This window comes from Peromyscus californicus, unplaced genomic scaffold (assembly GCF_007827085.1).
Source record: "Peromyscus californicus insignis strain IS unplaced genomic scaffold, ASM782708v3 Scaffold_8__1_contigs__length_139910024, whole genome shotgun sequence".
NCBI classification, from domain to species: Eukaryota; Metazoa; Chordata; class Mammalia; order Rodentia; family Cricetidae; genus Peromyscus; species Peromyscus californicus.
In genome coordinates this window covers 83089842-83103112 of record NW_026294606.1, presented here as the reverse complement: position 1 = coordinate 83103112, position 13271 = coordinate 83089842, and positions in this window count along the sequence as shown.

The following is a 13271-nucleotide window of genomic DNA, read 5'->3' as shown; positions in this document are numbered from 1 at the left end:
CAAAAGGGCATGATCATGAAAGAACAGAATTAGCGAATCTCATTCGATACAGGTTCATGTTCTACATAGGTCAAAACAAATTAAGTTTACCAGTCTGTGTATATGACTTTATTTAAGTTGTTTTCTTTTAATAGTCCCAGGTGAGAACACTGTCTGCCGCCAGACATAGAATCCGAGAGAAACCTTTCTTCCCTTTGAGAGGAAAACATGTTTGTGTGTCCTCAGTGCTTCTGAAGAAATGTGGAAGAATGTCCACACTAACAACCAACTCTTCAAATCCCCGGGCTCGAATTGGTGTCCCCAAACTAATTTCCACTGTATTATCACACTATCTCCCTGGAGTAAGCATGGGCCCTACAGGTTAATGCAGTCCCTCAAGACCGCCCATGCTTTAGACTCCAAGCTTCCTCAGTCCAAGATGTCCTGTATTTCTAACTGATGGGCTGCAAAGGAGGGGTTACTATGCCTTCCCTTCGTAACTGGACATTTATGACTGTGACTCATAACTCAGGGCAACACTCACCCTTATTTGTTTGTGGGAAGGTATGTCAAAATGACCCAAGTGACTGGCAGATGGGTAGACAACACAGGGTATGGTCCAGCAGGGCTCCAAGTGCAGAAACATCTATCTCTGTGAAGACGAGGGTACTACCCTCCTGTGAGCCAGGGCCACGCCACTTTGCAATGCTCCTTCATTTTGAATGATGACAATTCCCATGACGGCAGCAGTCTGGGCTAAAGTGACTTGGTTCTCTAAACTCTCGATCTCCCTGCCCCATGAACCTCAGTCATGGCCACCATGAGAGATAGCTGTCACGATCTGACATTCTTTAACTGACTCATTGGCTATTCCCATCTATGGCAACTCTTGGTCAAAAGGAACGTTTCACCCTCCTTCCATACTCTCTACTTCTGTAACAACCTCAGTTTGTAGATAAATGACAGGCTGGTTCTTACGGCAGCTCCTCAGGACGTTTTCTCCCAAAATAAATGTATTAGCAAGTCACCCATTACTGTCTGTCTTTCTTTCTTAACCTCTGAGCCATCTCTCCAGCCCCTGTCTTTCTTGCTGACCTTTCTTGCTGACTTTGTAACACATGGATATACATCCAATGAACCCAAAGCTCTCATGTTACTTAGGGGTATTATGGAGACTTCCTTACATACATAACTGCTATGTTTTGGACTCTCACTGTTTTCCAAGTCTGTGTATTGGGGGCTTGGTTGCCTACTTGTGGTTCTCTTGGAACCTTTAGGGGGTGGGGCCTTGTGGTGGAAGGAAGTTCACTGGGGAGTAACCATGAAAAAGATATCAAGACCCTGACTATCTCCCCCTCTCTCTCCTTCAATACCCCCCATTTCTCCAGCCACATGTCAGGGGGCAGGTTTTTTGTTTTTTGAGACAGAGTTTCTCCATGTAGTTTTGGTGCCTGTCCTGGATCTCGCTCTGTAGACCAGGCTGGCCTGGAACTCACAGAGATTCGCCTGGCTCTGCCTCCCGAGTGCTGGGATTAAAGGTGTGTGCCACCACCGCCCGGCAAACAGGGGGCAGTTTTGTTCTACCTCACTCACACTTCTCACTGTGCCGGTATGCTCCTGCACAGGCAGAAGAAGAACAGAACCAAAGAGCAATGGACTGAAATGCCCGAACCAAGAGCCAAAACAGATCTTTCCTCCATGTAGGCTGTTTCAAGAATTATGTCAGGGCAAGGAAGTCTCGAAGTCTGAGTAGTAGACGGTGGCTGATGAAATTATTGGCCACTGGTGACTGAACTCAGTCTCCAGTCTGTCTCTCCTGCCTTAAGATCAGGAGCCAGGCTGAAAGTTTCCATCCTTTCATCACCAAGTTGGTTCCTCTGTCAACTGGACCCACCTTGAAGCTACCTGGACTTCAGCCACCTGTTAGCTCATTTATATACAAAAAGACACCTATTTGCACTGAGGATTGTAAGGTCCTTGGAAGCTCTTATGTCCCACACTGGGAAATGAGTCCAAATATCTCAGCAGAACATGCTCCTAACACACATTACTATGGAAATCACCAGGCTTTTAGGAGCTTTGTGGTGGGAACAAGGTTTGGAGACTTAATATCTTATTGTATTACATCATATTTTTAACAAATAAACCTCACAGATCTCTCTTTTTTAAAGATTTGTTTTGGCTTTAATTATGTGTATGAGTGTATGTGCTGGTGTGTGGGTATGTGCATGTGAATGCAGCTGCCTGCAGAGGCCAGAAAATGGTATCAGGTTCTCCAGAGCTGGAGTTACAGGCAGTTGTGAGATGTTTAACTCTGGTGCTGGGTGTTGAACTCCAATGCAGTATGTGTTCTTAACCACTGAGCCATCTCTCCATCCCTAAATCTCATATTTCCGTTTTCTTTTTTTTCCTCCAAAGTACTTTTCTCCTTGTCTGCCATGTGTCTACAATATCACTTCAGGTGAGTGTGACGGCTAGTCTTGGTTGTCAGCTTGACCATATCTGGAATCAATTAAACCACAAGCTTCTTGGCATTCTGTGAGGGATTTTCTTAATCAGATTATTCGAAGCAGGAAGAACCGACTAAACGTTGGTGGCACCTTCTGGTGGCATCCCAGACAAAAGGACACGGAAGAAGGGAACTTTATTTTGTTTTATTTACTGTTGCCTGACTGCTCTCCTTCTTGCTGGCAACTTCATCCACCCTGTTGCTGTGGTGTTTCTTCACCAATCTTAGAACCTAACCCAGATTTCCACAGACTGAAGATCATCAGCTCTTCAGGAATCCTCCAGGCCTCCAGTGTCAGAACTGAACTGTTCAGACCTCCAGGCTTGGGAACTGAACCACTACAGGATTTCTCAGCCTCTCCAGGGTGAAGCACTCGTCCTTAGGCGACCCGACCTCCATGCTGTAAGCTGGTCTCCTAAGTCCCCCTTTGAAATAGCCATTCTCTCGGTTCTGTTCCTTTCGAGGCTCTCACGAGCACTTTTCCTTCCGTGTTGTCTTCATTTGCTCAGCTTTCCAAAAACCACTGTTGTAACCAGACCTCACCCAGCCTGTTGCCGCCGAAAGGTCGCTTTAGCTTTGCCCTCCGTGTGTGAAGCTGGAACCCTTCCCACAGCCAACGTGCTCTTCTTCTGGCTATAGTCACTGCATTGAAGTTGCGTCTCTCGCCCTGTCTCCAGAAGTGGACACCGTGTGGTGCTCCTGGTCTTATCTGCTTGAACCTGGTGTTGGTTCCTCACCATAGTCTCCAATCCAGGGCTTCACGGGCTCTTTTCTCCCAGTGTAGGCTCTTGGAGGAACCTGAGGCATTGGGAGCTTATTTGTATAGAAGAGACAGCATTCATTCAATTTAAGGAACAAATAATTCTGATCTTCCACAGTCTTCTATCTGGAGAAATAAAAAGTCGGAACTCTTTAGACCATAATAACCACCACCAACAAAACAAACAAACAAAAAAGAATGAATTCCAGAGGAAGAACATTTGTTTGAAAATGTGGAAGTCATGTGACTTAACAAGGGAGATCTCAATGGACTTGTGAAGGCAGGAATATGATCTCAGGGACATGAGAGAGAAGAGGCCTGTCATCAACCTCTGCTATAGTGAGATGTGAGATAGAGATGCTTCCTGGATGGAAGATGATTGGTCTTTCTTAGCATTGCTCAAGATAGGAGATCTAGCATTCTGTATTCTAATGAGAAAATACTGATGAAAACTTTGGTGCCAAAGTATTTGAGATAAAAGCAAATAAGAAACAGAGTTTGGGCTATTGGCAAAAAGAGTGTGACTAAAAGTTTATTCTGAAGTCATTCTACAAAATAAATGTTAATAGTAAGAATGACCATACGGAATCAGACATTTTTACTAAGCACATTTTGTAACCAAGTACTCTGCAGTTTTATTTACTTTGTTATTGAGACAACACCTAGATGAATACATAGAATATGTTTATTTGGTTATAACGTGTGCAAATGAGGAAGTTGAGGCTTCCTGAGTTTGACTCAAATGAACCCTGTGGCTGTCCAAGTGCTGGTTGTCTGATGGTGCACAGACTTCCATCCAGCAGCTTCCCTGCACACGCTTCTTCATGCCAGGCTCCTACCAGAGATGTGGTGACTGACGGGACCTGGGAGAGCCTGCCTCACTGCCCTCTTTGGAAGCTTGCTTCATTATTTCCCATTTGGAATCACTACATTTTCTCCCATATTTAAAATTGTTAGCATTGTCGATGAAAATGCTATTTCCACATACCAGCCACTGCCTGGAAACAAAAGGTCCTTTGGGAATAAATCTGGTCTATTCAGGACAAATCCTAGCAAGCTGTGTTTAAGGTTATTTATATTTTCTCCATTTATACTTATTTGAAGATCACAAACAACTGTACATATGTTCACACTGCAATCTGCTTGGGAACATAAAAGTATGTTTTGTACCATTTTAAATCTTCTTTTATTTTCCCAAGACTTTGGTACACAAAAATGGTGCCCAATAGAGGAATATCTGTCTGCTCACAGGAAAATGTTATAGAAAGCTCAGACTCTTACTGTGTTCCCTCCTATCTGGGTCATGAAGTCCCCCTGGGAGCAAGAACTTCATTGTCATGAATGTTGACAAGAAAAGCCTTCCTTCTATTTTTAACACCAACTAGGGATAATCAGTTGCTACACTTGAACAGTTCGTTAGCCTTTGTGCATCTGTGCCACGCAAGAGGCCCTGATGGCCTGAAGTGTACCCAATGGAAACATATCATATTAATTTTGAAAATATTTTATTGGCATTCATCTGGAAGTTTAAAACTGAAAATGTGAAAAAATAAACCCTTTGCCTTTATTTCATTAATTATTCTTTTTAAAATTTCTTTTGAAGATGTTTACTTTATTCTATATGTATGCATGTCACACTGGCATGTATGTTTACACACTGTGTACATGCAAACAGAGGCTACAGGTGCCCACAGAGGCCCGCTGACACTAAGTAGGTGCTGGGATCTTTACCTAGACTCACTGCAAGAGCAACAAGTGCTCCTGACCAAAGATCCAATCCTCCAACTCCCTATTTATTATTTATTTCTTTATTTTTGTTTTTTTTGATACAAGGTTTCTCTGTGTGGCCCTGGCTGTCCTGGAACTTGGTCTATAGCCCAGGCTGGCCTCGAACTCACAGAGATCCACCTGCCTCTGCCTCCCTGATGGGATTAAAGGTATGTGTCACCACAGCCCAGCTCCTAATTATTCTTTTATTTTTTTTTTAGTTGGGCCTCATGTAGACCAGGCTAGCCTTGAACTCACTGTGTAGTTGAGCCATCATAGCTTCTACATTTCTATGTAAGAAGATTGTACTAAGAAGATACTAACACAAATGTACAAAATAGTTTTACTTCATGGCTTATTTGACAATGTTATTCTAAAAAAAAGAAGAATATTTTGTGTTTACAAAAATACCATCTCGTTTGACCAGTTTTCTCAAGGGCCTTTTCTGACCCAATAATTGTCAAACTGTTCTCCCTGCCCCGCAATGACAGGATCTTACCATGTAGCTTGAGCTGTTCCAGAACTCAGTTTGTAGACTAGGCTGGCCTCCACCTCACAAATCTCCTACTGCCTCTGCCTCCCCAGTGCTGGGATTAACGGTGTCCACCACCACGATGCCCAGCCCTAACTGTTTTCTGAAGCACCACTCACAACCCCCTTGTAGAAATCCTTTTCTCTTCTGCCTCCCTTTCCTGTCGCAGACACTGAAGCCTCGGCCTCTGGGCAAGTGCTCCGGTGCACCCAGATCTGTGTTCCTCCATTTTAAACAGCCTAACACCCACAGGTCCCGACTTGTCTGTGCCTCTGCCTCTGACAGAACAGATCCTGTCAGAGATACGGTCCCCATGAAAATCACGGAGCTGAGGTTTGCTCGGCGCTTATTTGTACTGGATGTTCATGACCCCTGACCATCAGGAAATGAACTATCAGGACACAGCAAACTGTAAGCACAGAGAATGGAGAGAAAGTAGGACATGTTATAACCATCATGCAGGGGCGTGTGTGTGTGTGTGTGTGTGTGTGTGTGTGTGTGCGCGTGTGCGCGAGTGCGCGCCTGTGTTCTGTTTGAAAAGGTGTCTGGAATTCACCTGGAAAAATAAAACTGAAAATGTGAACAACTTAAAAATTCTTTAAAAATATTATGTTTAATTAACCCATTAAAAATTTTAGAAACAGCCGGGCGGTGGTGGCGCACGCCTTTAATCCCAGCACTCGGGAGGCAGAGGCAGGTGGATCTCTGTGAGTTTGAGGCCAGCCTAGGCTACCAAGTGAGTTCCAGGAAAGGCGCAAAGCTACACAGAGAAACCCTGTCTCGAAAAAACCAAAAAAAAAAAAAAAAAAAAAAAAAAATTTTTAGAAACAATGAGCGTGGTGGTATACACCTTTGATCCCAGCACTCAGGAGGCAGAGGCAGGTGGATTTTTCTGAGTTTGAAGCCAACCTGGTCTACAGAGCGAGTTCTAGGACAGCCAGAGCTGTTACACAGAGAAACCCTGTCTTTTTGTTTTTTTGAGACAGGGTTTCTCTGTGTAGTTTTGGTGCCTGTCCTAGATCTAGCTCTGTAGATCTGGCCTCAAACTCACAGAGATCCACCTGGCTCTGCCTCCCAAGTGCTGGGATTAAAGGTGTGCGCCACCACTGCCCTGCAAACCCTGTCTTAAAAAACAAAAAACAAACAAACAAAACAAAGCAAAACAAACAAACAAAAAAGAAAAGAAATGATCCTCCTACCTCAGCCTCCTGATTGCTGGGATTACAGGCTTATACCAGAAGGCCTACCTAGGCTACCTACCTCCAATAGTCTAGCCAGCAAACCCGACTGTAGCCCAGCCGGAACAGTATGTATGCCTGACACACAAATATCTCCACTCATCACCCATTCTGTGGTCACTTCATTTCCAACCACTTCCGCTCATGGTTCCTTTACTTCCTTTTTAACTATTTTCCAACACTGGTATTTTCTGGCTGGCTTTGCTCAGGGATGAGACTCACACCGGATGCTGGGGTCAGATTTCAGTCTTACTTTACATCTGCAGAACCAGTGTCAGGAGAGGACTCTGGAGATCCATATCGTTGATCAGCATCCTCCATACTTAGCACCAGGCCACACTGCTTGAAGAGGAACCTGAGAAGTGCCGAGGACGTCAATCACAACTCAAGCACTGTGCTGGGTAGCTGTATCAGTTTTCCAGTGTGTGGATGAAGGACCACACATTTAGTGGCTTGCAACAATACGTATTGCTTGTCACAATCTCTGTGGGCCATGACTCCATGTCCCACAAACACTTACGTATGGACACTGACACAGGGAATACTGGCTTCTCACTTGCTGTGAGTGAAAGGTGTCCTAGTCTCTCAAAGGTCATCCGCCGTTCCTTCCCCATGATCCCCTCCAACAGTCAGCTGACAGCATGGTGCTTCTGGTCTGCTATGGTAGAGCCGCACATTATGGAACAGAGTCACAGCAGTGCCATCGGTTCTACTGGGTATCAGTCAGGGGTCTCTAAAGGAACAGAACTGGTGGAATGGATGTATATGGTAAAAGGAAGTTAATTAAACTTGTTTACAGGACAGGGTCTGGGTAGTTGAACAATGGCTATCTTATGTGGAAAGGCTGAGAAAACCATAGTTATTCAGCTCAGGAGGGTGGCTATCTGGCAATGGAGTCCTAGAAGATTCCTGGAGAACTGCTGGTCTTCAGTCCACGCTGGAATCCTAAGGAAGTGGGATTTAATATTGGCAGCAACAGGATAGTTGACCTTTCAAAGGAGAATGAGGGAGAGCAGCAAAGAGGACTTTCCTTCTTCCACATCCTGTTTATATGGGGTGCCATCAGATGCTGTGGCCTAGATTTAGGGTGGGCCTTTCTTCTTCAAATAATCTAAGAAAATCTCTGACAGCGGTGTCCCATAGCTTGGGTTTTAGTTGTTTCCAGATGTGGTCAAGTTGACAACCAAACTTAGCCACCTCATATTGACTGGGGTGAAGTCACAGGTTCTGTCTACACAGAGTGAGAGGAGCTGCATAGGTCTGTCATGGGACATCTCCATAACTGATAAAGACATGGAGGCTTACAGCCATTTTCTTGTGCAGATCCCAAGGTGGGGGAGGAAGCAAAGGAGGACATATTTCTTGCTTCCAAGGATTGAAGGAAATATTCCTTCTACCCTATATAGCTTTTCATCGTAAACAAAGGTAACAGAAGAAGAGTTTGCATGCACATGTGTTGGGGCCTGGAGGTGGGGAACAGTTTCCTCTAACATGTGGGTTCCATGGACAGAACTCAGATTGTCAGGCTTGGTGACAAGCGCATTTACCCACTGATCCATCTTGCCAGCCCTGCCTTTACCTTTTAATCATTATGCCTTGTTCTAAGCCAGAGACCTGTAAACATCTGTCGCAAATGATGGTAAAGATTTATGTTTCATAGACCATCTGCTCTTTGTTGCGATTGCTCATCTGACAATATAGCACACAATCAGCCAAGCCAAAAAAAAAAAAAAGCACACCCATGTCCCAGCTAACATTTATTTATAGACACTGACATGAGAATTGCATGTAAATTTCACATCACGAATTATTATTGTTGTTGTGGCTTTTTCACAACCCCTTAAAAGGGGCAAAAACAAAAAACAGAACAAAAAAAAAACCCCATTCTTAGCTCACAGGGCACACAAGAACAGATGGGGAGTTTGATGAAACTTCAGGCCACAGCTGACCAAGCCCACTCTCAGTGGACAACTGCTGCACACACAGCTGGCATTTACTATTTTTAAAATAATAACAATTGGGCCTGGAGAGATGGCTCAGCCACTGAGTACACTGGCTGCTCTTGCAGAGGAGCCAGGCTCAATTCCTAGCACTCACATGACAGCTCCCAGGGGATCTGACACCCTCTTCTGCCCTCTGTAGGCACTGAATGCATGTGTGCCCAGATACACACAGGCAAAACACCCATATACATAAAAATAAAAATGGAAAAATTAAATAAGATAACAATAACTTAGGAGTCATAAAGCTGCTCTCTGAAGTCAAGGTGATGCCATGGATTCACTAGGCAGAAACCCTTCCAAGTGACGAATGTAATGGTGGCCATAGGTGTGAGTGTGGGGTGCATGTGTGTGAGCACGCACACACGTAAGCCAGAGGTCAAACTCAGAGTTATTTCTCAGGAGACATTGAACTTGTTTTTGAGATCTGACTTCTTGCTGGCCTGGAACCTCAAGCAGACGAATTCTCTAGTCTTCACCTACTCAGCACTGACTGGGATCACAAGCATGCCTAGCTTTGTGTGTGTGTGTGTGTGTGTGTGTGTGTGTGTGTGTGTGTGTGTGTGTGTGTGTATGTGTGTGTTCTGGAGATTTAACTCAGCTCTGTGAGAAACAACAGTCCTCACTTCATAATGAGAGTTCTGGAGAAGCAGTTTCATTTGCAACTTTGCAAGGCTGGGCATCAGTCTGGAATGTCAGGGACACTGAGTATAGAGGACAGTTTCTAAACCCTCACACCTGGCTCTTCCTCTTTTTATTTAACAACCAGGAGGGTCCAATACTATACATTATCTAGGTCTTATCTTTCCCTCTGCTGTTTAGCATGCTTCTTTCTTAACAACAACAACAAAAACGTGTGTGGGTTCATTGCTACCAACTTATATCCTGTTTATTTTAAAACTTACCAGACAGATGACCTTACAGGTAAGCTTGGCTGTGAGTGATTTTCTACTCTAAATTTCTAGATTGTGTGTATGTGTGTGTTGGATAGCTGGGCTATTCAGCTGTAACTGGACCTAAGCTGTCTGGAGGCACCTTTGGAAATGAGCTTCCAGATGTAATTTCTAACAGGTCCTCATGCTTGCACAGCAAACATTTTACCTACTGTGATCTCCTCAGTGCCATCAAGTCCTTTGTGATTGAGATTTGATTGTGATTGAGGCCTCTGTTGTGAAGTTAACAACTCAGACACTACAGTGGTGAACAAAAGAGGAGATGTCTTCTCTCAGGGTTGCCAGCTTTTTGGAGAGACATGTAGCTAATTAATAGCCACCTAGATACTAAATGGTGCTAAGTGCTAAGGAGAAGAATAAAATTACAGGCCATGAGAGGGACAGGGAGAATTTACTATTGGTAGGAGGTCAAGAAATATGAAAATGACATTGAGTAGATGCCTGAAGGACATGGGATCGGGAGCCAGGCAGAGGCTAAGAAGAATATGTTGTAATTTGGAAACAGCAAATGCAAAGGCCCTGAAGCAAGAATCTACTCAGTCTGGCTGGGGATCAGCAGGAAGACTAAGCATAATGGGCATAATGAGCAAGGGAGCTGAGGAAGAAGGAGCTGGAAATTGAGCATGGATCCCTGGGGCCACTGGAAATCACTGTAAGGATGGGGTTCTGTTTCTGAATGGGGTACATAGTTTTGAAGAGATCTGAGCAGAAAAATGACATTGCCTAGTGTCTTAATGACTTTTCTATTGCTTTGATAAAACACCATGACAGAGGTAACTTACAGAAGGAGGGTTTAATTGCGTTTACAATTCCTGAGGGTTAGAGTCCATGACAGCAGAACCAAAGCATACTGTCAGGAACAGCTAAAACATCCAAAAACCACAAACAGGAGGGAGAAAGTACAATGGGGCTGGAACAGGTCTTTTGAAACCTCAAAGTCTGTCCCAAGTGACACAACTCCTCCAACAAGACGATATCTATTGGTGAAATTATTAAGGCCACTCCACGTAGTTAAAAGGAGATTTATTTAATGGCATAACTTACAAGTTAAGGGATAGGTAGGTCGCGGGGTCTGGGGAAGGTGTATCACAGTCCAGCGGTGTTCTCTGGAGCTCTGCTTGGCCCACCTTCACCGTCCAAGGTCCCGGGACCGAGTGAGTGCGCAGCCCATCCAGATCTCAGGTCTCCAGGCGCCTCCCTTGGCCCCGCCTTGTAGGTGTGACAGTTGCTGATCTCAATGGGGGTTGGAACTTCCAGATCAAAGCTGGAATGGCTACCCACTACAGATATCTCCCAACTCTTTGCAGACAGTTCCACCAACTGGGGACCAAATAGTCGAACATGTGAACCTATGGGGGCCATTCTCTTTAAACTAACATGCTTAGCCTGCAAATTAACCAATGGGAAAGGAGGACTGGGTCATAACAGGGAGATCTGTTGTTATTGTTTGTGGGGTCAAAGATTTCTTGCTGTGGGTTCTGGATCTGTGATTAGAAGCCTGCTTCATGATGTTCTTCCCAAGTAGACCTTCATTAGAGTAAGCATGGAGTCTTTGATTGGGCACTGACATCCCAAAGCAAGAGATCCATGACAGCAAGCTTTGAGTTAACAGGGTAGCTATCAGAGGAAGACAGACGAGTGTGATACCACATAGGGGACATCCACAGGCTAGCTGTCAGAATCACTGCACGAGTTGCTGAGCTGTGCTGGTTCTGGTGACCTTTGGCTTGTGGATGACAGCATGCATGTGAAAGGTTCTATGGGTTGGTCATGAGCAGGACCTTATTGAACTCAACTACAGCTCCGAAGAAAATTTCCCATTGTTGTCTGTATTTGTGTTAGGATTTGAGAACTTCAGTTACTTTGTCTCCACAGGGTCACACTCAAAACTATGCTACTACTAAGTAAAACTGCATAGCTACATTTGTTAAATGGTCTTTAAGAGGTGACTGGTGGCTTGTCACCCAGAGCTGAAGTTTATTTAAGCACTGATATGAAACTTTGTGTGAAATCACCTTATTCTTTCTTCCTTTAAAAATATTTTCTTTTAAAAACTTAAAATTTTACTTGTATGAGTGTTTTACCTGCATGTGTGTCTGTGTACCACGTGTGTATTTGGGGCCCGAGGAGGCCAGAAGAGGGCATTGGATACCCTGGAACCAGAGTTATAGATGGTTGTTGCCATGCTCATGCAGGGAATCAAAGCAGGGTTCTCTGGAAGAGCAGCCAATGCTCTCAAAAGCTGAGCCATCAGCCAGGCGGTGGTGGCGTACATCTTTAATTCCAGTACTCAGGAGGCAGAGCCAGGCAGATCTCTGTGAGTTCGAGGCCAGCCTGGTCTACAGAGTGAGTTCTAGGACAGCCAGGGCTACACAGAGAAACCCTGCCTCAAAAATAAATTAAAAAAAGAGAAAAAGCTGAGTCATCTCTTCAGCCCCTCTTTCTTCTTTAAAAATTTTTATTTATCTGTTTATTATTGTTATTATTTATACCTATCTTATGTGTATGAATATTTGCTTGAATATATGTGTATGCACACACATGTGCCTGCTTCTCACAAAGGTCAGTAAGGGTTACAGATGGTTGTGAGTCACCACGTGGGTGCTGGGAGCCAAATCCAGGGCCTCTGTAAGAGCAACAAGTGTTCTTAGCCACAAATCCACCTCTCCAACTTATTATTATTGCTGTTATTATTGTTAATTACTCTCCCTCGTGTGTGTGTGTGTGTGTGTGTGTGTGTGTGTGTGTGTGTGTGTGTGAGCATAGACACAAATGTGGAAGTCAGAGGACAACTTTCTAGAATGTTCCCTCCTTCCACCATATGGTTCCCAGGGATCAAACTCAGGTTGTCAAATTTGGTACCAAGTGCCTTTATCTGTTGAGCCATCTTGATAGCACTTTAATTTTTTAAAGATATTTATTTTTATTTTATGTGTATTTGTTTTAACTGCATGTATGTCTGTGCACAGTGTTCATGCAGTGCCCAGGAAGGGCAGAAGAGGGTGTTGAACCCCCTAGGACTAGAGTTACAGGTGGTTGTGAGCCACCATGTGGGTTCTTGGAGTTCAATCTGGGTCCTCTGAAAGAGGCCATCTCTCCATCTCTTAGCCAGCCACCCTTAATACAATTTGTTTTATATTTATTGTGTATATTTGCAAACATGTACAGCATATGTGTGGAGATCACAGGGCAATATGTAGAGGTCAGTGTTCTCTTTCCATCACGTGGGTCCCTGCGATTACGTTTCAAATTTGATCATCCGGCTTGGCTTGCCTTTGCTACCCTTTTTTCTTCACGTGGAACCACTTCTTCCTTCCATTGAGTTCTGGGAATTCTGCCTCAGTACCACCAGGAGTAAATGGGTTTGACTTATGTTCTGGGCGCACCAGCAAAATGGCTTTTAATGGAGTTGAGATTTTTTTTTTTCCCGTCTGTTTTCAGTATAGACAGGACTGCTGTGGGATGGTCTTTCTGTATACTGTGAATATGTGTTGCTACCATTGGTAATAAAGCTGCTTTGGCTTATGGTAAGG